Source organism: Armigeres subalbatus, chromosome 2 (assembly GCF_024139115.2).
Source record: "Armigeres subalbatus isolate Guangzhou_Male chromosome 2, GZ_Asu_2, whole genome shotgun sequence".
Classification (NCBI taxonomy): Eukaryota; Metazoa; Arthropoda; class Insecta; order Diptera; family Culicidae; genus Armigeres; species Armigeres subalbatus.
In genome coordinates, this window is record NC_085140.1 from 353,176,467 (window position 1) to 353,199,320 (window position 22,854).

The 22,854-nt window shown below is 38.7% G+C and overlaps 1 protein-coding gene across 1 annotated transcript in view; it reads right to left on the reverse strand.

Annotated features, from left to right (window-relative positions):
- The window catches only part of LOC134217093 (fez family zinc finger protein 1), a 172,654-nt gene that overhangs the window by 118,840 nt on the left and 30,960 nt on the right, over nucleotides 1-22,854 (reverse strand). The window lies entirely within an intron of this gene.

Here is a 22,854-nt window from a genome sequence, read left to right on the forward strand (position 1 = left end):
CACGACAGAATTTTTATGTACTGCTGAGACCACCACAAACGTAATATAAATTAAACACTTCAAGGGTTTGATTTGATTCGATGTACGAACTGTAGACATAGAATACGAAGCTTCTATAAAACTTGTGTCCGATTCTAACTCGACGATTTCGTACCTTCAAATGAAGCATTAAATTGTTAAAACCTCGACTAAACCGCGAATCTTTCGGTTCCTTAAAACTAACATTATTGTATAAGAATCATGAAAAATTGTTTAAAAAACATGATTCCGGTAAACGGCAAATGGGCCTTCCAGATAAACGATGGATTAAAAAAATTCTAACCGATTGGTAGGAAAAAATTGAAAATTAGTTGAAAAATGAATGACTTTTTAGCTACTAAAGTCTATCATTTTTCCATGACGCTGAATTCTTGCATCCGAATCGGAAACGAAGAAGTATTCTACTTCAAAAATGAATATATAGGGGTTAAATAGAGTGGCAGAAAAATGTTAGTCATTAAATAACCATTTGGCATATTCGCTGTTGAATTTTATTGAAAGAAGTGTGTCTTCAACAGTGATATACAGCGTAAACTGATAAACATACATGACGTTACAGCACAGAAGATTGGCTGTATGTTTGTCTCAGAACATCCTCACAATTGACGCCTAGTTCACACAAATGAAACCAAACCCATCATTCCACCCGGCTTACAATCAAATATGATTAACCTGTAAACCCTTCTAGAGGATACCGATGCGCTTTGTCGACTGCGCCATATCAACCTCAGCCGATTACGACGGTGATCTTACCACCTCCCCGAGGGAGTGGTTACTCTAACTAGTGTGGTGCAACACACAAATCATCACTCACTGGGTAGCTGTAGTTCGTATCGTTGCAAGATTGAACACCCTTCAATGGACGAACAGGGAGACATTCTGAGGCTAACCAAAGATTCTAGGTTCATCAACTCTGTGCAGCTGCTAAGTGCGACTACTCAATTTGTGGAGTCTGTGGAATCAACAACAACATCTAAAACAGCAACGTCAGCAAGTCTATCTAATGGTGACGACGATGTGTCCATTTGTGTCCATTTGCCGGTTTGCCATCGTTCACAAAGACTTGAAAGCCGCTCATCATCCAGCATCTCCTCTTCGGGTTGGGTCTGAGGCAAAGTAATTGCTTAATTGCCTGTCCGGGCGTCTTGGGAGTTTGTCGTTTCCTACTCACTATACCGACACTACTACTGCTTACAGTCCAAAGTTTGAAGAGTCGATTGAGGATGGGACGAGTACAGCTCCATTTAATGGTTGCTTATTATGGAAAGGTACGAAACGCAACAGATGCCTACTAGAAAGGATGATTTGCAGACGAACCAATTTTCATTCTCGTGTAATTGAAATTTAAATACCTGTGCATTTCCATTTTGATGGAAAACCAAAATAATCCGTTGGCAATGTCTCTTGCTGCCAGTAGCCAGCAACAAGTGCACAATGAATAATTAATTTGTTAATTTATTAATTTATTCTCCAGTGAATATTTAATTTTATAGCTGATCACCAATCATCACTCCACCCGGAGTCAGTTTTCTATTGAAATTAATTTCTCATAATAAATCATCTGTCCGGAAAATAGCTTTTCATCCCACCAATAATTTAGCACAGCATGCCGCCCCCTCTCCAAACGAGATTAATAGCTCATTAAACGATTTTCATAAATCACTGCCGCAACCATTTTCAAACACGAAAGTTGCGCCACATCAGCGAGCTAAACGAAACCAATTTGTAAAACCCGTTACATCATTCCCATCATCTGTTGCGACTTGAAAATCTCGAGACTACTTGGAAACGGAAAAATCCCATCCCGAAAGGCATGCTAACAAGTTGTTGACTAATAAAATTTTTCAAAGACAGCTTCCGTTCGGCTTACGCGTGCGAAAAACTCATGAATGGAGCTCCCCCACTGACTGCCGCACAAACGCTCACTGCCAGAGTGTGTGACAGGGCGCGAGTAATTATCCGAAGTCTAGTTTTTGTTTTTTGAATGAACGATGATCACACTTCTAGCGATTCCCGGCGTAACTTAATCTTCTGTCACACCGCGCTCCCCGGTCCCGGGACAGATTTGCCGCCAGATCACAATCCCCCGGAAAGCGCGGAAACCGAACCCGCAGATGAATGATGACGAACAAGTGGAATTTGGTTACGCGTTGAACCAAGAACGCAGGAATCAGCGGAAAAAATCCCAGAGATGAGCAAGATCAACATATGTTGGACTTTTGCATAGAGGCAAACTTTAAACAATGTCACATGTGGTCGGTTGTTCTACCACGTCGGTCGTCGCTTGAACCATCTTTGGAGAAAAATGCTTACTGCAGTGCGGAGTAACTAAATTAAGTCATCTCTGCACGTATATCACTCGATTCAAGGTTTTTTTGTCGCCTAGTTTATATCGGATCAGAGCAGAGGTCGGATGTCGTAGTGGATCGTTAAAGACAAACGCCTTTCAACTTGAACATGCAACTGTTTCGACTAGAAAGCTATCAGACTTGCAAAACAACATTGGAAAATGTCGAACTGTTTACATCATTTTGGTTTAGATGCAGTGGTCATCAGCTCATCATATGCCATCAAAACTATTATTTGGTTATTGTTTGTAAACATTCTTAAAACAACGTATCACCTTGAGAGTGGTCATTAGAGTGGTGTGTCATGGTCATTCTACGTTCCAAAAAAACGTGCAGAATTTGGGCCCGTTTGGTGCTTCTTCGCTTTCCGCATCGCGTTTGAAGTTTGTATTTAAATTAGTATGGGAAAACGTATATTTTTGCATTTTTACTTCTAGAGGTTTCAGTTCATCGTAAACCAAGTGGCACATTGCGTTTAAGTATAACTAGAAGGATGCCGAAAAAATTTGTTGAAGAAGGTGCGTTGCTGGAACGTCCGCGAAAAAAAGTTATAATGCTTCGAAGATTGATTGGTCAAACCATATCCAAAAAATCGCTTATTCTGCGCCCAGCTCGACGAATTGAGGTGATGTCTGTATGTGTGTATGTATGTACATGTGTACAAAGAATGTGAGACACACTTTTTGCCTTTCTCGTATACTAAGTATTTTGTACTTAGCATTATCCGATTTTCTCGCAACATTCGACACAGATTATGGCCTAATTAGTCCCTATTGAGAATTAGACCGATCGGATACTGCGTTCCAAATTTATTAAAAAAGCATTGTTTTTCTCCATTTTTCAAAAACTGCTGCAGTGCATTCAAATGAACGCAAATAAATGTGAATTTATGGAAATAACTAAATCTATCTCCCTAAAGTGCAATTTTGACGTCTCTTATTTGCTTTTCTTGTTACATTTTACAAAACACTAGAAAGGCACCATCACCGCTAGGTGGATTATTCTGGGTTTTTTAACTATGTAATAAGACTTATGTCGTACAAAAACTGATTGTCGACGTTCATTTGTAGCTCTCATCTTTGTTCATTTAAATATTAAGAGACCCATACCGGAATGTGAATGTAGAACAAATCCTACAAATGAACGTCGACAATCAGTTTTTGTACGAGTCTCCTGCTGCCGTTTTTTGCCCCCCTCAACTGAAAAAAAAGTACTGTGCTGATGAGGATTGTGTGAAAAAATCCCTAGCTTTCCCATGTCATATTTTCTCCGACCCCAAAACTTTGATACACTCTCGATGGGCCCAGCTTGTTTTACGTATGGACCATCGCGCCAAAAGAGCACACAACCAACCGTCGCCTTGTTGGTCGAGGCAAAAATGTAGGTATGTATGTTGTGTGCCGCATAAGAACATCCGATGTCGGAAGCTGCTTCACTGGCTTGAATTATTGTTGACAACGGTCCAAGCGACAGAGCGAAGCGATGGCGAGGCACAATACGTGGCGACATGAGTGAAACTGCCAAGCTCCGCTCGGACAGTTCGGACAACCGGCCGAGGGCTTGCTGGCTGGATTCGGAAACATGCCACCACACACCGACCGGTTGCCATAACGCCGGAAACCTCTGAGTGAAGTGAGCTAAAAGCCCACTGCGTAATTATTTTTTCGTCATTTTTAATTAACTGTAACATATACCCGGGTTTGGCTGGGAAACCCAAGGGGAGATTGTGAATCCGCGAGGCATGAGAAAAACAACCGAGCGGCGTTGTTGGTAGTCGGTCCTGTGCTATGCCATGGCGGAGGTTTGGACAAGGACAGGAATCACGAGATCACAGCTCAAGCGAATGAACAAACGAAAAAAAATATCCGCTGGATTACAGTTGAAAAATTTATGGATTTCTGAAACAAGGATGGTGCGTTACAATTTCCCTACAAACGACATGCTCATTTTTGTTGGATTTCCTTTTTCATTTGATTTTGGGGGCGGTCGAGTTGTTTGAATTATTGCCTTGATGAAAGTATGACAGGATTGGTAGAAGGAACTTAAGACGGTCTATTCATGTAGAGATGTATACCTGCAGCTATAGAATCAATTCCGAGACAACTAGGGTGACCATATCAAATATTCTCATCCAAATTGTTGCGAAAAAGGAAGACATTTGGTGCGAACACGAGGACATGTAGACAAGATACCGAATTCAACTTATCGTTCCGAATTTCAATTTTGAATATAGGGGGAATGATGGCTTTGGCAGGTTTTGTTCTATTATTGGCAGGGGTTTTTTTTTATGACTGACTATGCTTTGGCCTAAACATTCTTTGCATATCAAATAATATTGTGGTCAAATTTTATAAAATTTGGTCGACAAAACCCCCCCCCTGACAATAATAGAACAAAACCTGCCAAAGCCGTCTTTCCCCCTATTACTTTTCTGGGAGAAAAAAAAAACAAAATTTCCTCAAATTATACTCCATAAAAATGCTAATAACCTCGCTGTTCTCTAGTTACTTCTAAATATCTTTTTTTTTCTTTGAAAGTAAAGATATGGAAAACTAAATAATTGCGGGAGATTTTTTTTTTGAGTGATTCATTTTGACTGAAATTCAACTAAAATGGTGAAAAAAAATTGTTGAATATCTCTATACATAAACACAAACCGTTATCACTTATACACTAAAAAATATAACACAGTGGCAGCATAACGAATAGACTGGAGCTGTGATCCTCACAATACGATTTACGCCAAAACTGAAAGAAGTTATGTTGAAAAATATTGGGAATCAGAATCGTGCGTGCCAGCTCCTTTTTTGTTTTAAAAATTTGAAAGGTGTGTGTCCGCTAGAAGAAATTAAGGTTCACATAGGGTGACCATATGAAATTTTCTCAAAGGAGAACAATCTACACAAGTCGTAGCGAAAAAGGAGGACATTTGGTTAAAAAGGAGGACATAACAAATATCGATCGATTTTTGACTTTAAAAACAAAAACTGGAGATCGTTTATCAATACCAAAAAGTGCACAAAGTGGAGGTCATTTACGTACAAATAGAGAAATGAGACCCCAATATTTTTTTTACACGGTTGGTATTCTTTAATTTCCCGTTTAACCTGATTCTTCAGAGAATTTAAACAAGAAGCTCATCGCATATAATTCTGAACATTTGGCAATAGATATCAGACAGAACATTAGGTTCTATAAGGACCAGTGGAGATTTTTTTCTTGAATGTCACTGAAAATCAAAATGGCATGTTAATGAGATACAGATAAGGTGTTTATACAATAAAGCCAGAAATCGGCTATTTTGTAAACCACGTGCTTTTTCAATTTTTTTTCAAGAGCAGAGCTGAAATAATGGTAGATCGTTTGCTTAGTTATGCTGAACAATCATAATTTGAGTTTCGGCACTGTACGAGAACTATTACTATTTGAACTATTTGAAATTCACCACGGGCTTCATTCTATAATCAGCAAGTTCTCGACTGAAGAAATTCAACACTGTTCAGATTTAGACTCAACTATTCGTGTTCATATTAGTTCAGATTTTGTTTCCATTCTAGGCATGGCATAGAGGCTTCTCTTTTCCTCATGTATTCAAGAAACGAACCGTGCGATGTGTTCCAAAGGCAATTCGATGGGTTTTTAATCGAAGAAAATTTTGAAAAGCATTTGTATTTTTTCTAATCCATTTTTTCCAATTCCGATTCTTCTGCTATCTTCGACACTTGTGTTACTGTAGGTAACTCTAGTATTTAATTTTCGATATTAACATTGATTTTATTCGAAAACTTTAAGAAAAATATTTCACAATAGAAAGCAAAAAAAACGCAAATGTGTGCAACTCGATTAATTTGCGAATGGATCTCTGTTGCAGTATTGTTCAATTAACTAGAATTTCTACAGAAAAAGTTATTATTTAATGTCCTTCTTTAGGATATCATATGGTCACCCTAGGTTCACATCAACCCGAAATTTACGAATTGTTATGTATAATCTTTTATTAATATCAAAATTTGATCATTTTAATGCTTGCGTTTCAATTTTATGTACATTTACTTTACTGATAACCAACAACCAACCCTCCTCATCCTGTAGAATGTTAGAAAAAAGACTCGTTTTATGTTGCTTAGCTTTGCACCCATTTATTGACAATATCATTAATTTTGTCTTACTTCCTGTGAATAGTTTATAAAGTTTTTTTGCGATTTCCCTCGCAGCGCATTCTATTTTGGCTAAATAGTGTGCTTGAAATCAACCTAAAACGAATGAATATAAAATTAGAAGGGGGATTCACTTGACGGCGTAGGTTGCTGCGTATCTGTTTATAGAAATGTTTCACAGGTGATTTGAAATATGTCCCATGTGATTGCGTATGAAACATTTCAATAATCAGATACGCAGCTGCTTACGCTGTTAAGTGAATACACCTAGTGAATTTGAAAAGAAACTAACAAATTGATTATTCAAAGATGGTGAATTCAACGACATCCATGGGCAAAAAAACAAACAAGAACCAACGGCGACGGTGAACAATTAGAACATCGTAGATTAGAACAAAATCTAATTTTCATCAAAAAATGCTTAAATGCTGATTTTCATCAAAGATTGCTTACCACTGTCCTCGCAGCTGTGTACCGAAATCTGAGTATGTGAGAACCACGAAAAGTGTACTAAATTGCTCTAACCCCAACTAGACCTGTGCGCCGCACGCCGCCGCCACCGAGACTTCTCGCTTAACTTTTCAAAAGGTCCTAAGTAACCTTTTTTTTATGAATTAATTTGAGTACTGTAATCGAAAGCTTTCATGTTTTTTGATTGATGGCGCCATTCAAATTAATTCATGAAAAAAATGTTACTTAGGTCCTTTTGAAAAGTTAAGCGAGACTTATTGACGTACGCCGACGCCGGTCATGGTGTCGGCGGCGCGCCATACGCCGGTTGGACCCACGCCGCCGAATTTCATATTTCACGCCGATGATTGGACAACACAAAAATCACAGTATGTAGTGCGTTTGCATTTGCCGAACCAAGGCAACCAATCAGGCATTAATCAAATAGCTAGGTATTAGGTATATTGCTTTTCTCACCGAAGAATAGTCTATCCTGCAAATTTGTCGAAGTACCAAAACAAATGCTCACACGTCCAATTATATAGAAATAAGCGGAAGCACAATTCAAACATCATTCTTGCAACACCCCAAAAATCGCTTTCTTGCGGTGGAGACGACATCCATATATGGAGGAATTGGTGGGAACATATTTTGGTGGAATAATATTTTTTGCATGGGAGTCTAACACGGCGCAAAATTTGCAATACCATTACGCATCCAAGAACTTCTTGGCTACAGACCTAAAATTGGCGATGAAGCTCTAATCTCATATGTAACTTCATGTGGAATAACCTCATTCTGGTCGCCTTAGGTGGTTCATCATCTTTTTAAAGGTTTGAATGTTACATATCTTAATTAGTCTAGTGCTTGTATACGCGGCTACAAGTCAACACTATAATGAATGTTGGATTTGGATTCCCAGTCTGGTAGGATTTTTTTTAACTTTCTTAGAATTGGAGTATCATTGTGTTAGCCTCGTGATATGGGAATGCAAAAATGGTACCTTGGCTTCTGGAGCTGGAGCACGACGGGGCACGTGACCCACCAAATTGAACATTTCCTTCACTCCTCGTTGTACTTGAAATCCCAGAATTAATCCACTTAGTAGTGCTGGTGCCTTTGTCGTGCAAAAAAAAATACTATAAAATATGAATGAGTGTGTTTTGCGCATAAAGATAGTATTTTGGCCATAACTTCTGATCCTATTGTTCGATCTGGACAATTTTGGATAGCAAATAATGGGATAGGATTCCTCATCGAATGCAGCTTGTTGCGAGTAATTCGTACAATGAGCAGTTCCGAAAAGTGTGTCTACAAAATTTGTACACATACTCACAAACACACACTTTCTCATACAAACACACAGACATCACCTCAGGTCGTCGAGCTGAGTGAATGAAATAATTTCCGAAAAAAAAGTTCTGAAGAAAAGAAGAAAATTCTTAGAGTTTTGAGGATTTTCTGGATGTATCTCATTAGTAATTTCTGGAGGATTTTCTGAATGAATCCCTGAAGAAATTTCCGAAGGAATTCTTGGAGGAATGTCCAAAGAAATTGTTTAGTAAATTTAAGAATGTTGATAATTCCTTCAGGAGTTCCTTTGGAAATTGATCTAGGACTTCTTATGGAGATATCTGAAAATTCGTCAAACAATTTTGGAAGGGAATGGCGAAGGAAATGCCGAAGGAACTACTAGATTAATTTCCGAGGGAATGGAATGTCTTATGGAATACCAGGAAATATTCCAGTGTAATTATTAAAATAATTTCCGAAGGAATTTTCAAGAAATTTTTAAAAGTACGAATGTATGTAGTTATCGACCATTCTCGTTTGAGTCTTGCTCTGCATACGGCTCCACACAATAGTACAGTCAAAATTAATTACCATTCTGCTTTCAATGCACATCTATATGAAGGGCAAAAAATTTAGGTGGCTTACCCATAAGCAGACACCGTTACGCGAAGCCCGCGGGATAGAGAGGATCTCCTTTCAACAGTGTAATTCAACAGACTAATGAATAGATTTCCTTTTTGAGATTTCCGAGGGATGGTTTTTTTTTTGAGGAATCAATCAAATCATTACAACTGTGGGGAAGTGCACCCATCTACATGGGTAGAAATAATTTCGGAAGGAATTCCTGATAGAATTATCAGAATTAATCTTAGAAGAGTTTTTAAAGGAATTTCCAGAAGAATTCCTTAAGGAATTTCCTCAGGTCCTAAGAAGTTCCGAAGCTATTCCTGAGTGGAAATTCCTCATTTGTGAAAGTTTTTAAAGGAATTCCTGGAGAAATTACCGATCGAATTCCTGACGTAATTTTTAAAGGTATACTGGAATGAGTTTCTTGGTGATTTAGCGAATTAATTCCTGAATGTCTGTCCTAGGGAATTATTTAAGGTATTTACGAAAAAAAAATCTGAAGAAATTCTCCTGCAGTAAATTCCCAAGGGATTGTTAAGAATATCCGAATATCCGCAATCTCGATATTTTGGAAGTTTTTCTTGGAATGTAGTCTTGATTCTACAGTTAAAACGAAGTTCAGTTGTCCGGATTTTCGAAGACATTCCTGGGGAAATATAGGAATTTCTATGTAAATTCCAATAGCTATAAATTCGGAAAATACATTCAAAATTCCTTCGTAAATGCCTTTCAAAATTAAAAATTTTGTTCGAAAATCATTTCTTTTTCGGTTATTCCTTCAAGAATTGAATCGGAAATTCCTCCAGGAATTTCTTCGAAAATCTTTTTAGGAAAGCCACCAGGAATTAATTTAGACATTCATTCAGAGATTCCTTCAGAAAACCTTTAGAATTTCCTCCAGGAAGTCCAGGAAAAAATTCCTTCAGTAAACCATACAAAATTTTTGAAAGGAATAATTCCGGGAAGAATTCTAATTTGGGGGAATTTCTAAAGGAATTTTCGAAGAAATTTCCAAAGTTATTTAAGTGTTAACCCTATTTTAAATTAAAAAACTGTAAGTGTTTGGTTTTGGTAATTGTGTGAAAAGATTTTGTATTTTAATAATCGTAAAAATGTATGACAGGTAGTTTTTGTATGAGAAGCGAAGGTTTGTCCCCAATAGGCCCACTTAGCATACAAGTAGAAAGCCATTAGGAGCAACCACCTTAACTGCTACCAACCACCCACCAAGCTTCTTCAACCCATCACCAGGAGCCGCAGGATATGGAGTTGGGAGTGGCCATGATGGGTTGCACAAATGGGTGGTACGAAACAGAGATGAAGACTGGAAAAGTCGATGACCGGAGATGGGGGTCATGAACCTTGGACCTGAAAATCTTGTAATAGCTCGTTCACTTACCCGGCAGTTGTGAACAAGACTAGATGTGCAAAGCGCTAATTAGAAGTTTAAATACAAGCAGTTTTAAGTTACCAGATTGTGAGTAGAAGGAGGAAATTCAGGACCCCGTTGTTCCACCGTGGTGTCGCTATTCCGACCGCTGTATCCACGATACGGCCCCAGTTCCCGGGCAGTCCTTGTGTCGTCCTAGAACCCCTTCGCCGGGTAGATTCCGGCACCGTTAATCGCCGAAGACCGATCCGTCAACATATCGGTAGTCTAGGACGCGCAGCTGGATCGTCAACTATCCGCCGACGAACCCTTGGTGCCACCCACGACGCGGAACGTGACCAGACGTGGTCGAAGCCATCCGTAGAGACAGAGAGAGCAGAAACGCGGAGAAGGAGAGGAAATGGTTGCCGACCCAGAGGCAGTTGATTTGGGGAACTTCGGAAGTGCTCCCGGTTGGCTAGACCGGGACTCCCGAAATAATTCTTGAAGAATTTTTTAAAGAAATTTTTCAAGGTCTACAGGAATTTCTGGAAGAATGGCTAAAGAAATTTCCGGAGAAATGCCATAAGGGATTTCTATGGGAAATTCAGAAAAAAAATCCTAGAAAAGGTTTCAAATAAAATCTTCCTAGAGTTTCCGCAGAAGTTCTTTGAGGAATTACTGGAAAAATTTCTATTAGAAATTCCTCAAAGAAATTCCGGAAGAAATTTTTAAAAACAATAATAAATCAAATTCCAAAGGATTTCTCCTTAAGAGAGTATTCCCATAGAAAATTGCCAAGGCTATTTTCTAAGGAATTCTTGAAGGAAATTTCAAAGGAATTCCTGAAAAAGTTTTCGAATGAATTTCTGGAAATTCCCAAAAGATTCCATAAATGAATTTCCGGAGCAATCTCTAAAGTAATTCCCGATGAACTTCTGGAGACATTTTGGTAAGAATTTCCGAAAAAAATACCTAAATAAATTTTCAAGGGAATTCTTGGAGGAAGTTCTAGAAGAATTCATTAGGGAAATTCAAAATTAATTCTTATAATTCCTTTTTTCTTAATTTTCTGCGGAATATCTTGATGATTTTTGAAACGAATTTCTGGATTTCTATCCGAAAGTACTTTCCAATGAGCTTATGTGCTGTGATGCGGCAATGTCCTAGTGGTGGAGCATGTAATGTAAACTTTTGCTGCACAGATACAAGCTATAGCTATAAGGATGTTTGACTGTAGCTAGCAATTATTAAAAAAAACCTTAACATTCATAAAAAGCATGATATGCTTTGCCCCGTGAAATTTCTTTTCTGGGCCCGCCGCCGCCGCTGAACATTACTTACGGCGTGACGCCGCCGACGCCGCCGCCGCCGGTGTAAAAATGGCCTTACGCCGCCGCCGTTCTCAAATACTTCGGCGCACAGGTCTAACCCCACCATCTTGATCGTTATATCTATGGTACAGGGCTGCTCTGCATGGGCTGCTGTAGGGAACTTTGTCCGAATCCAAGGCAAAATGAATGGGGAAGGGTCATTTGGCCGAAACTCATTTGACCGAAAGCCATTTGGCCGATTGAAACTAGGCAAAACAAACCAGTAGGCCGCAATCCATATGGCCGAACGGGTCATATGGACTGAAGAGTCATTCTGCCAATTATGTCACTTACGAGACGTCTCATCTCTTACTTCGCACAAGTTACAATGAGAAGTGAGAAATGCGGAATGAGCAATAATAGTAAGATGTCTCACTTCTCACTTCTTACACATCATTTCTCACTTCTTATTTCGAACTTCTCGCTTTTCGCAGTGAGAAATGAGAAATGATGAGTGAAAAGTAAGGCGTTTTACTTCTCCCTTCACTCTTCACTCATTTATCACTATGAGAATTGAGAAGTAATAAATAAGGAGTGAGAAGTTCATTTTTCACTTCTCATTTCACACTTCTCATTTTCCGTAGTAGAAGTGAGAAATAATAAATGAGAAGTAAGAAGTAAGGTGTCTTTCTGCGAAAAGTGAGAAGTGCGAAGTGAAGGGTGAGACGTCTCACTTCGCACTATTTACTTCTCACTTCGAAAAGTAAGAACTGCTAAGTAGGAAGTGAGAGGTCTCACTCTCGTTCCTTATTTCTCACTTCTCATTTCTCCCTTCTCACTAATCAACGACCATTAAGGCCAAACGTCGTTTTTGTCCATATGACCTATACTTTTCCGGCCAAACAACCTGTTCGGCCAAACGGTCCTTTCTCCTAATTGACCGTTTAGGGCAAACGGCATTTTCGGCCAAATAATCTGTTCGGCTGTATACAGTTTTGACGCGGATTTTTTTTTTTTTAGCAATTCGCGGAATGTCATTTGGCGGAATTCAGAAGGAATAATTATGATTGAAATATTTACTATTCTACTTAATCACATGGTGCTAGTGTTCTGTAATTCGGTCTAAATTACTTTAGATTGTGACTTAAAGCAATAAGAGAAAGCAATGCTTCCTTTGAATGAGCGCTACTTGCCGGTATAAACCAAAGTGATGAGATAATGCTACGGTATTAAGGAAAGAAAGGAAATAGTCAATTCTATGAATGAACGCATCTGCCCGGTAAAAAGCATAGCGGGAAGATCTGCCTGGAAGTCTGCCTGGAATGGTACAATCCACCAAATGTCGTACCGCGAAGAGTTACATACCGCCAAATGTTATTCCGAGAAAATGAATTCCGCGAAATGTTATACAATTGGCCTGTTCGACCGAATGACCTCAAGCAAATGAGATAAAATTTGGCATGTGGAGGATTTGGAAGGGAAGAAAGGTTTCTGTGGTGGCTCTTATACAAATGAAACAGAAATGCCTGCATAACTCGAGAGCTAATCAAATGATAAATAAATTTTAGACGAAACGAAATTCGTTCGGTCTGCTAGTTTGAAATAAAAAAGTTAGAATGGAAAATCTGATCCAAGCTGTACACTATTTTATGTTTATAGTTTTATCTTATAACTTACTTGCCATAATTTTGTGATTGTGAGTATTTGTCAGTGTAGAACCAGTAGTATCCTTTTACAGAGGGCAGAGCCACTATAGTTCGCCGCGTTAAAAGCACTTATGACTTTTAAATTGTTGTTATACAAAAACAGAATAGAGGTAGGTTATGTACAAGTAAAATAACCATTGTGTATTTCGTTTCATGTGCTCGATGATCCTGGAGGAATCGTTTTGCTCACTGAGCAGCACAAGTAATCAGTTAAAGTGGATAAATTGCAACAACGCTAATATCAACTTTATTATTGAAGCCCCTTCTTTTTTTCTATTTTCTATGCGTTCAAAGAAACAATTACACACTTTGTGCGATTGATTGTTTACCCTTACGATGGCTAAACAATGAAATAACTAAAAGCCAGTGCGCGTCATATCGTGTTTTGTTTAGCACGCAGAACGATCACGCGATCACCAAAGTGTTCTGTTCTGCTTTGTGCGGTCGATAAGTCAGAATGCCAATAATGTTGTATGTTGTATATTGAGGAATCCGTTCTTATTACTATGGTAGAAGTAACATATGTCACATCACGCATGGTAAATATATGTTTCTGATTATCCCACCCAACTAACACATCCTCCTTCCCGTGGATATTGTGGAGATGCAGAGCTATTTTCGGTCTCTAGTAGCAACAATAACCACACACTAACATTCCCTTTCTTTCCCAACTGACTGTAAGGGCTTGGCCGGCGTCGTTATTGCGAGTCAATATTTGCGAGCTGCTGAAACGTGCAATTCGAGAATAGATGGAAAATCCCGACCACTATTCACTTGGATCGAAGTGCAATTTACACCAGTTCTGATCAATCACGGAGTAGCAAACATTGATGTGTACAGCCAGTCTAAGCTAAGCTATATAGACTGTTACGATAATTAAAAATCCACTAAGAAAAAGACGGCAATTGGAATGGCCGTTAATGAAAATGTTGAAAATGATGTCTCTCATAGATTACATCCTAATCTTTCACGCGATGAATTACTAAAATAAAGTAAAATAAAGTGGTAAAATAAAGAAAAAAAGAAACTTTGATTTTTGACCAAATTTTCTTTCTGCACCAAATAAGTTATTTTTGGAACACCTATTTTGGTAAATTAACGAGAAAAGAACGTTTAACTGTTAGATCAATATCATTTTTAATACAAATGCATAAAAATATATGTTTTGTTCTATTAACGACGAGATCTGACTGGAAAATAATTTAAAAGATCTGAAAATTCAGAAAAAAACTGAAAAATATATTTCGAAAAATTAATAATCATCATCAGTATGGATGTGGCTTTAGCATCAGACGAATTTCAGGTACGGAATATCTTAGGGTTTGATCTGGACACTAATGACACCACATTGCTTCAAAAAGTAAAAAAACTGGTTGCATTATTAAAAACGAGGGCTCGTAATCATTTTTAATGGTTTTTGGTACTGGTCGCTGCTAATTTGAAAATGTTCTAATTCTCGTCTGATAGCAATTATTTCTCGGGTACCCAAGATTGAATTTTTAAAATCTATAATGCTTGATAAATGGATACAAAAACCAGATAGAAATGATTGGGTCCAAATGTTGATATATTTTTTTAAGTAATAGCTGAATAACATGTGCAAAATCCTCGAAACACTGTGAAGGAAAAAAATCATAGAACGTGACAAATAGTCATAACATTCTGGAAAACTTGAAAGCAAACAATAGGCTTGAAAAAAAAAATGGAATTATCGAGAATATCGAGAAATAGACTTCTTGATTTCTAAAAAGATGAAATACTTGTGATGATTACTTGTTGATCTTTGACTTAACTTATTGTTATCTGTGTAGCTCCTAAAGCTTCTGAGTGAATATATTCTAAGAAGATAACGCTATGAAATGCAATAAAGTAAGTTCTCGAATAAATTAATTCATTAGTACTCAAAACTTCCTATCAATGACACTTTTCTGATCTACACTGTTGCAATATCAAACGTAGAATTATTTCAGCCAACAATCCTGGTGAAAGCTTAACGAAACATTCTATTTTATCGCACTTCCCGCAGTCTGTTTTTGGATTCGCTATCTATATTCATGCTGCACACTCTTGAAAGCAGAGCTGTCGAACCTCGGCAGCAATTATTCCGTTTGTGGAGCCACATATGTCGACCTTCACTGGGTGCGTTATGTTTCCAACCAAATGTACACGAGCAATCGAAACGACCGATCATTATGCTCGTTTTCTCCTTCTCACTTGGTGTATAATGTTTATTTATGGTTCCGTTTTTTCCGCTCTGTTCAAGATTAGAACAAATAAAGTTTCATGAGTTAATAAACGTCATGTAGCTGAAGCCGGAGAACATGTTGCGAATCCCCATGTTGAGAACAACGACGACGACGACGGCGACACATGTGCACATGCTGGCTAGCTGGTAGGTTGGCGGGTTGCCGTTGCGGTTTGATTGGTAAAGTTATATCAACGATTTTACGCCTCGTTTGCTAGGCGACCGATTGTGACATTTGCATGAAATCGGAAATTTTAGTTTCTATTACTAAACAGCTTCGTTTGGTCTTGGTTTAGACATGGCTGGGGTATGGGCATTTTGCATGGAAGCACATTAATACAAATTACTTAACACCCTTTCCAAGCTTGCTGGATGGGTTAAAATACCGAACAGATCCAACACAGTGGCGATTAAGGAGATTTTCCCTTTTTATCAATTCAAATCTTTTTTCCCACACACATGAAACATAAACATAAACTTCGTGACTTTTGGCTCCCACACCCAACGTCGTCTCATCGGTATCAGTTCAGAGGAGAGCTCCCCAAGTCCAAGGAAGAAGGGGTTGAAAGAGTTGAACGAATCAACCATGATTTGAAATCACGCACACAATCTCACCAAGTTGAGCAGCAGCAGCAGCAGCAGATGAATCTGATTGCAAAAGCACACCATTTTCGGAATCAGTAGAGAGCAGCCTGAGAGAGAGGGGAGCCATCAGCAGGACGACCACAACATGGATCCGAAACGAACGGAGCAGCAAAAGTATGGCAGCTGATGCAATTATCCTTCGACGGAACATTCGGCGGCTGGCGGCTAGCCATTCGGTTTATGTATGTGTGCATGGAATCGTTGCCTATTCCCCATACCCTCAAAACCAAATGGACACAAGTTCTGGGCTGCTTCAGTCACGGTAGAACTGCAGCAACCATATAGACCAATTTCGATGGTGTTCTAGGAACAGCTCAAACGTCGACGACGTCGTCCATAGACGGATATATCCCCTGCCACTCAGGGGTAACGGGCGATTGCAAGGAGCATGCGCGGCTTCTGAATGGTTACCCCCCTGTAGTGCCACCGGGAACTACTACAGAACTGCTGCAAGCATCTTTCCAACTTCAGAATCCGTTGTTGCCTGCCAACGGAGATGCGGACGGATTTCGTTTTCATTTCGTCGTTGTTGCATGATGAGCATCATCATAAGGGTGCGAACCGCAGCGATGGCGATGTCGACCGGACAACCGTTTAATGTTGTTTTGCTGATGTGAAAGACAATATTTTCCAATTAAGAAAAACCGCCATGCAGCTGTGGTGTGTGGAAGACAGGATTGCGATAATTAGTGCATGCTATCAAGTTGTATTTTGATTTTTTGAAAATTTATTTGACCGATAAAAATATTTGTAAACTATTTTGTCTCTCCTCCCTCGGATTTTTTTAGCCAAAAAATAATATTCGGATAATTTTGAGGGTTTTCAAAACATTCTTTAACAAATCCGAGGAGTTTGATTTTTTTCATTTTAATATTTATTTTTTATTATCCAACCACCCCCCCCCCCCTTTACCTTTCGAAGACCAGTAGGACAAAATGTTAATTAAATATATGTAACGGCCTTATTTGAAGTGATATATTCTATCTAAATGTACTTTGAAATAGTGATACACTTTTAATTTTTCTTCATTAAAGAAGTTTGCAGCCCAAAGCGGGCTCCCCTCTGTCTAGTGATATACTTTTGAAGACACTATAAGATCATTGTGAAGCATTTTATATAAATGGGGGAATCAACAGACTCGGAAATAATTATAACACGATAGCTCATTTTTATACAAAATGGTCATGTTTGAGGATCAAAATCACGATTTTCAGCTTTAAATTAAAGGCATATTTTGCATCCCAACCTAAAATTTGTGGTGAGCTAAAGGTAGAAGCAGCACTTAGAGGAACACTTAAAAGGCATAGATAATACGGATAATACGAGTAGTGAAGGTCAAGGCAGCAGAGGAGGCGACTAGGTTTTGTGCAATTCAACATCGCACATACGAATCACCCATCATGTTTACATTGCTTGCACTCGCGACTGACCTCGTGATGAAGGAAGAATTGACTGACCGCGAATATGTCTCTTGCATGCGATGGCTGCTACGATCTGTCATGTGACTGAATAACAGTATATTAGACTTGTTCATGTTTATAGGCCTGTCCAACGCCACACATCTCCCCTCTTCTCTAAAAAAAATAACGACTGGCATCTATGTTTAAAGAAAAAATAACTTTACCGACATATTATTAATGATGAGAATACTCTCTCACAATGATAAAAAGGCATCTTGAACCGAACGATCACTTCGGGCGCATTATTGTACAGCGAGCGTCTAATTTCGTAATCGAAAAACACTATGGATAAATCATCATTATGGTTGCCCAACTAAATATGGAAAATCATTCTCAAGACATTCTCGTGCAGTAGTAACTCGCAATGAAAACACCATTTTTAATAAACCTTTTTTGCTTCTAGTAAAATTCATCAGTACTAATACTACCTTTACTTTCTTTGAGCACACGTCTATTTCAATATGAAACTATAAATGTCAAACAACCAGCAACAAAAACTAGAAACCGATTCGGAATAGTATCGATAAACTGTTCTTAACTATAGGCGGATATCTTTTCTCAATGCAATCAATCTCCACGAGCACCTTACGAATCCACGATAAAATCTTAACTCTTATGAGCTTTCTACCATTGTTGGGAAATTAAAATCTTGCCTGGGGATGTTCTACTATAGAGTTCTAACCATTTCGGCCTGTAGTAATACTATTCTTCTTGCGGGCGTCCCACTAACGCAGAATAGTGATCATTCCGATCCACAATAACACCATTCTTCTTGCGGGCGTCCCACCAACGCAGAGGAAGAATCTACTGAATGCGGGCGTCCCATCACGCTGAATTGTGATCATTCCGATTCACAATAACACCATTCTTCTTGCGGGCGTCCCACCAACGCAGAGGAAGAATCTACTGAATGCGGGCGCCCCACCACGCTGAATTGTGATTTTTCCGATCCACAATAACACCATTCTTCTTGCGGGCGTCCCACCAACGCAGAGGAAGAATCTACTGAATGCGGGCGTCCCACCACGCTGAATTGTGATCATTCCGATCAACAATAACACCATTCTTCGTGCGGGCGTCCCACCAACGCAGAGGAAGAATCTACTGAATGCGGGCGTCCCACCAACGCAGAATTGTGATCATTCCAATCCACAATAACACCATTCTTCTTGCGGGCGTCCCACCAACGCAGAGGAAGAATCTACTGAATGCGGGCGTCCCACCACGCTGAATTGTGATCATTCCGATCCACAATAACACCATTTTTCTTGCGGGCGTCCCACCAACGCAGAGGAAAGAACACTTGAACGCGGGTGTCTTTTCACGCTTAACTAAAACAATAAAACTCTCTTTATTGAACTCCTCGCTGAACTAAATTTTTCAACAGAAAGATCAACATCATTCAAAAAGTACTTTTACGAATTTTTGGCAACACAGGCCACCAACAAAATTCATCTAATCGAAATATTGTTTTCTAAGCACTAATCCACGTGGCATTGCAGATATTTTATGTCACAGTATCATTCGATTTCACTACACTCAGATACAAGAAGCATTGCGATTGCATATTTTCAGTAAATTCTGAAACAACAACATTGAACATAACACATAGTTTTGAAAATGGAACTTGTAAATAGTAATTTATGGAACGACTCTTTCTCATAAGTAAATTTCAAATTTTCATTCGACTTACTGAAAATCATTCCCATACTTTTTCAACGGTACTTTCAATTTTATCAATAACTTTATGTGTACTTCAACTTAAAAAGCTTTACTAAAACCAGTTCATATATCGCCTTGCTCCGAAGTTAATCATATTTCACCATCTCACACTTGGAATAATCCATCAACAAACAAATCCTACTCTACTCTTCTACTACCAAGTCTACTACTCTATTCAACTAATCTAAAAAAAGCCTTACGAAAGTTACTCTGTTTTACATACCAATCAAAGAGTATAAGTAAAATGCCAGCACATAAACGTCCCAAGCATCCGATGTTTTTCAAATGTCCAAGAACAGCACCCAAAGGCAGGGTCGGTGGATAAAATCAAAACATCAAAAATCATTGTCAGAAAATCTCCATAAAAAGCTTTAAAAAAGTATTCTTCGCATAGATGTGTGCATTCTGAGCGCAGTTGAGAGAGTACACGTGAAAATAAACTCATTCTATCGAGGCTTTTATCATTATCATTGTTTACAAAGCATTTCTTTGTTTTCTGTTAGAAATATCAGTCTTGCCTGTTTGCTGCTAGATTATTCATGTCATTACATTCTAGGTATAAAATGCTGAAGAAAACATTAATAAAAAGTAAAACGTAACAAACATCATTTTGTATTCGGATCTACCGGAATGTTCAAGCAGAATCATATCAAAACAAAACCTTAAATGTAAATAATCGGGCTGCCGCTATACGACTCATAAAATATCTTATAGCTAACTTCCAACAAAACTCAACAAGTGAACGGTATGAATTCGGCGCAATCACTTATGCAATGCGGCAAATCGAAGAAATAGTTGTAACTAATTAAAAAACAACACAATGACAATTCCACGTGAAAAAATCGCAATGTGTGCACTGACAGGAGAGTTGCGGGTCTGTAGCAAAACATTTTGAAAATAAGAATCTCTCGAGTCCGCGGCTCCCAGCCCGAGAGCGGCATCCACACAGATATAACCATTACTCCTTACCTATGCAAAAAAGCTTCGCCACTCCAACCTATTTTCGGCTTCCCGTGAAGTTCGTTCAAAACTGCTAAGCACACATCTTTACACAACATGATGGGTGATTCCACAAGCAACGCCAGCACACACTCCTGGCAGGATCGCCAAATGTGCAATTCAACATCGCACATACGAATCACCCATCATGTTTACATTGCTTGCACTCGCGACTGACCTCGTGATGAAGGAAGAATTGACTGACCGCGAATATGTCTCTTGCATGCGATGGCTGCTACGATCTGTCATGTGACTGAATAACAGTATATTAGACTTGTTCATGTTTATAGGCCTGTCCAACGCCACACAGGTTTATTTTGGGATGAAAACCAACCAGCCCCCAGCTGGAAAAGGGTCAAGGATGCCATCCAACAGCTCAAGAACAATAAAGCAGCTGGCAATGATGGTGTTGGTGGTAAGCTTATTAAGATGGTCCCGGAAAAGTTGGTCAATCACAAAACAGATCACTAGTTTGCCATCTCTAACCAAAAGTGAAGTCCTCAAACCGGCTTCGTAGACGACCGCACAGCAATAGACCAGATCTTTACTGTACGGGACCATCTGTTCATCGATTTCAAGGTGACCTCGCATTGTGTATTGTGATTGTGGCGTCAAATGGTTGATTCAGTGTTATCATTTTAGATGTAAGCAAAATAAGTGAAAAATAAATGAATAGCAAACAAATGAGTATGGGTATCAAGAATGAGTTTTCCATATATTTGGATATATTTAGAAAGGATTCCATCAGGTCCAGTACCTTTTAAAACATCTAAGCTTCGAAGGGCCTGCAAAATATCCTGGACTTGAAGCAGTTTCACTCCAATATCATTTGAAAAGTCTGGAAAAAGTTAACAAAAGTTGCTATCCCCAATATTTCCGTCAAGGAGCATAATTGATGGAAGGTTCTAGATTTCAGGGCCCTCCTTATCCTATAGGTAAGCTATAGCTATAGCGGTAGGGTGCGCGGTTATAAAGCAAGACCATGCTGAGGGTGGCTGGGTTCGATCCCCGGTGCTGATGATATACGAACGCAAAAATGGTAACTTGGAAAACCTCGCGGTTAATAACTGTTGAAGTGTTGAATGAACACTAAGCAGCGAGGCGGCTTAGTGGGGGATGTATTCCAATGAGAAGAGGAAGACCAGATTTCAGTTTTTTACGTAGTTTATTTTATTTTATTTCATTTGACCAAAAATGTCCTAATGAAATAGGGATGGGGAAAAGCTTCTTTGAGAAAACGGTGTGCTGTACTGAAAGAGGCATAAAAACCGATTTTGAATGTAAGAGCTGAATCTAGCATTATACCAAGATCCCTGTAGGAGAATGAGCAGATACGTTCCAAGAAAATATACATTATAAATTTATATAACAATATTACGAAATATAGAAGTGGAATTTCAGATATATTAAACAAATGAATAAAGAATTGAGACAAAACAGATAATATTCTTATTAAACCAGAAAAACAAATGACAAGTTGGATAATAAGTTGTGAGATATGGACCTAAAATGAAATTGTAGTAAACATATTAATAAATACATAATAATAATAATAAATACTATCAAAAGTTACCAAAATAATTCAAAATATTGGTTGATAATAAGGTAATAAGAATTACAAATAAAAAAAAGGTGAAAGAAATATTCTAGACGTACTGCGTTTTATTCATTTAAAAAAAACTTAAATCTTTGGTTACTCTAATAGGAATTACCCCTAAGCTTGATCGGAAGCGCAAGAAAAAAAAAATATAAGAAACAAAAGAAGCGCGCAGTTTCCATGGTAACCAGGGGAAGCTAGCCTTCCCCTCGCCTAGTCCAAAAGACTATAAAACGGGCGCTCAATGGACAATCGGGTCAACAGGTTGACAAAACGGTGACAAAGTGTAACGTCTTGTTGAAACTACTGTACCCTTTGATCAACCGCCGGTCGTCATTGTCCCTGAAAAATAAGCTTGCTGTCTACAAGCAAATCATCCTCCCTGTGATCGAATATGGCATGCCGGTCTGGGAGAGCTGCGCTAAAACCCACCACCTCAAACTTCAACGGGTCCAAAACAAATTCCTGAGGATGATCCTCAACACCCCTCCCAGGACAAGAACATCCGAGGTCCACCGTCTGGCCGGAATAAAAACCTTACATGAACGCTTTGGTGAGTGTAAAGAAAAGTTTAGGGTCCGTTGCTTACATTCGGATCAGGCTCCAATTAGGGCGCTAGTTCCAATCTAGGTTATCAAATTTCTTATTGTAAATATTAGTGTACATAGTAGTTAGGTTATCAAATTTAAAAAAACACCTCAGCGCCTCCTAAAGGACGTCATGATATATCATATTAACACTTAAATAACAATGTAAACATAAAAATTTAAAATTGAAGTTGGAGGGCCAAGCCGGCCGAGCACTGTACATGTAAAAAATAATTGTAGAACAGAAAATGAAACAATAAAGAAGAATTTTACTACTACTAACAATCGGGTCATTCA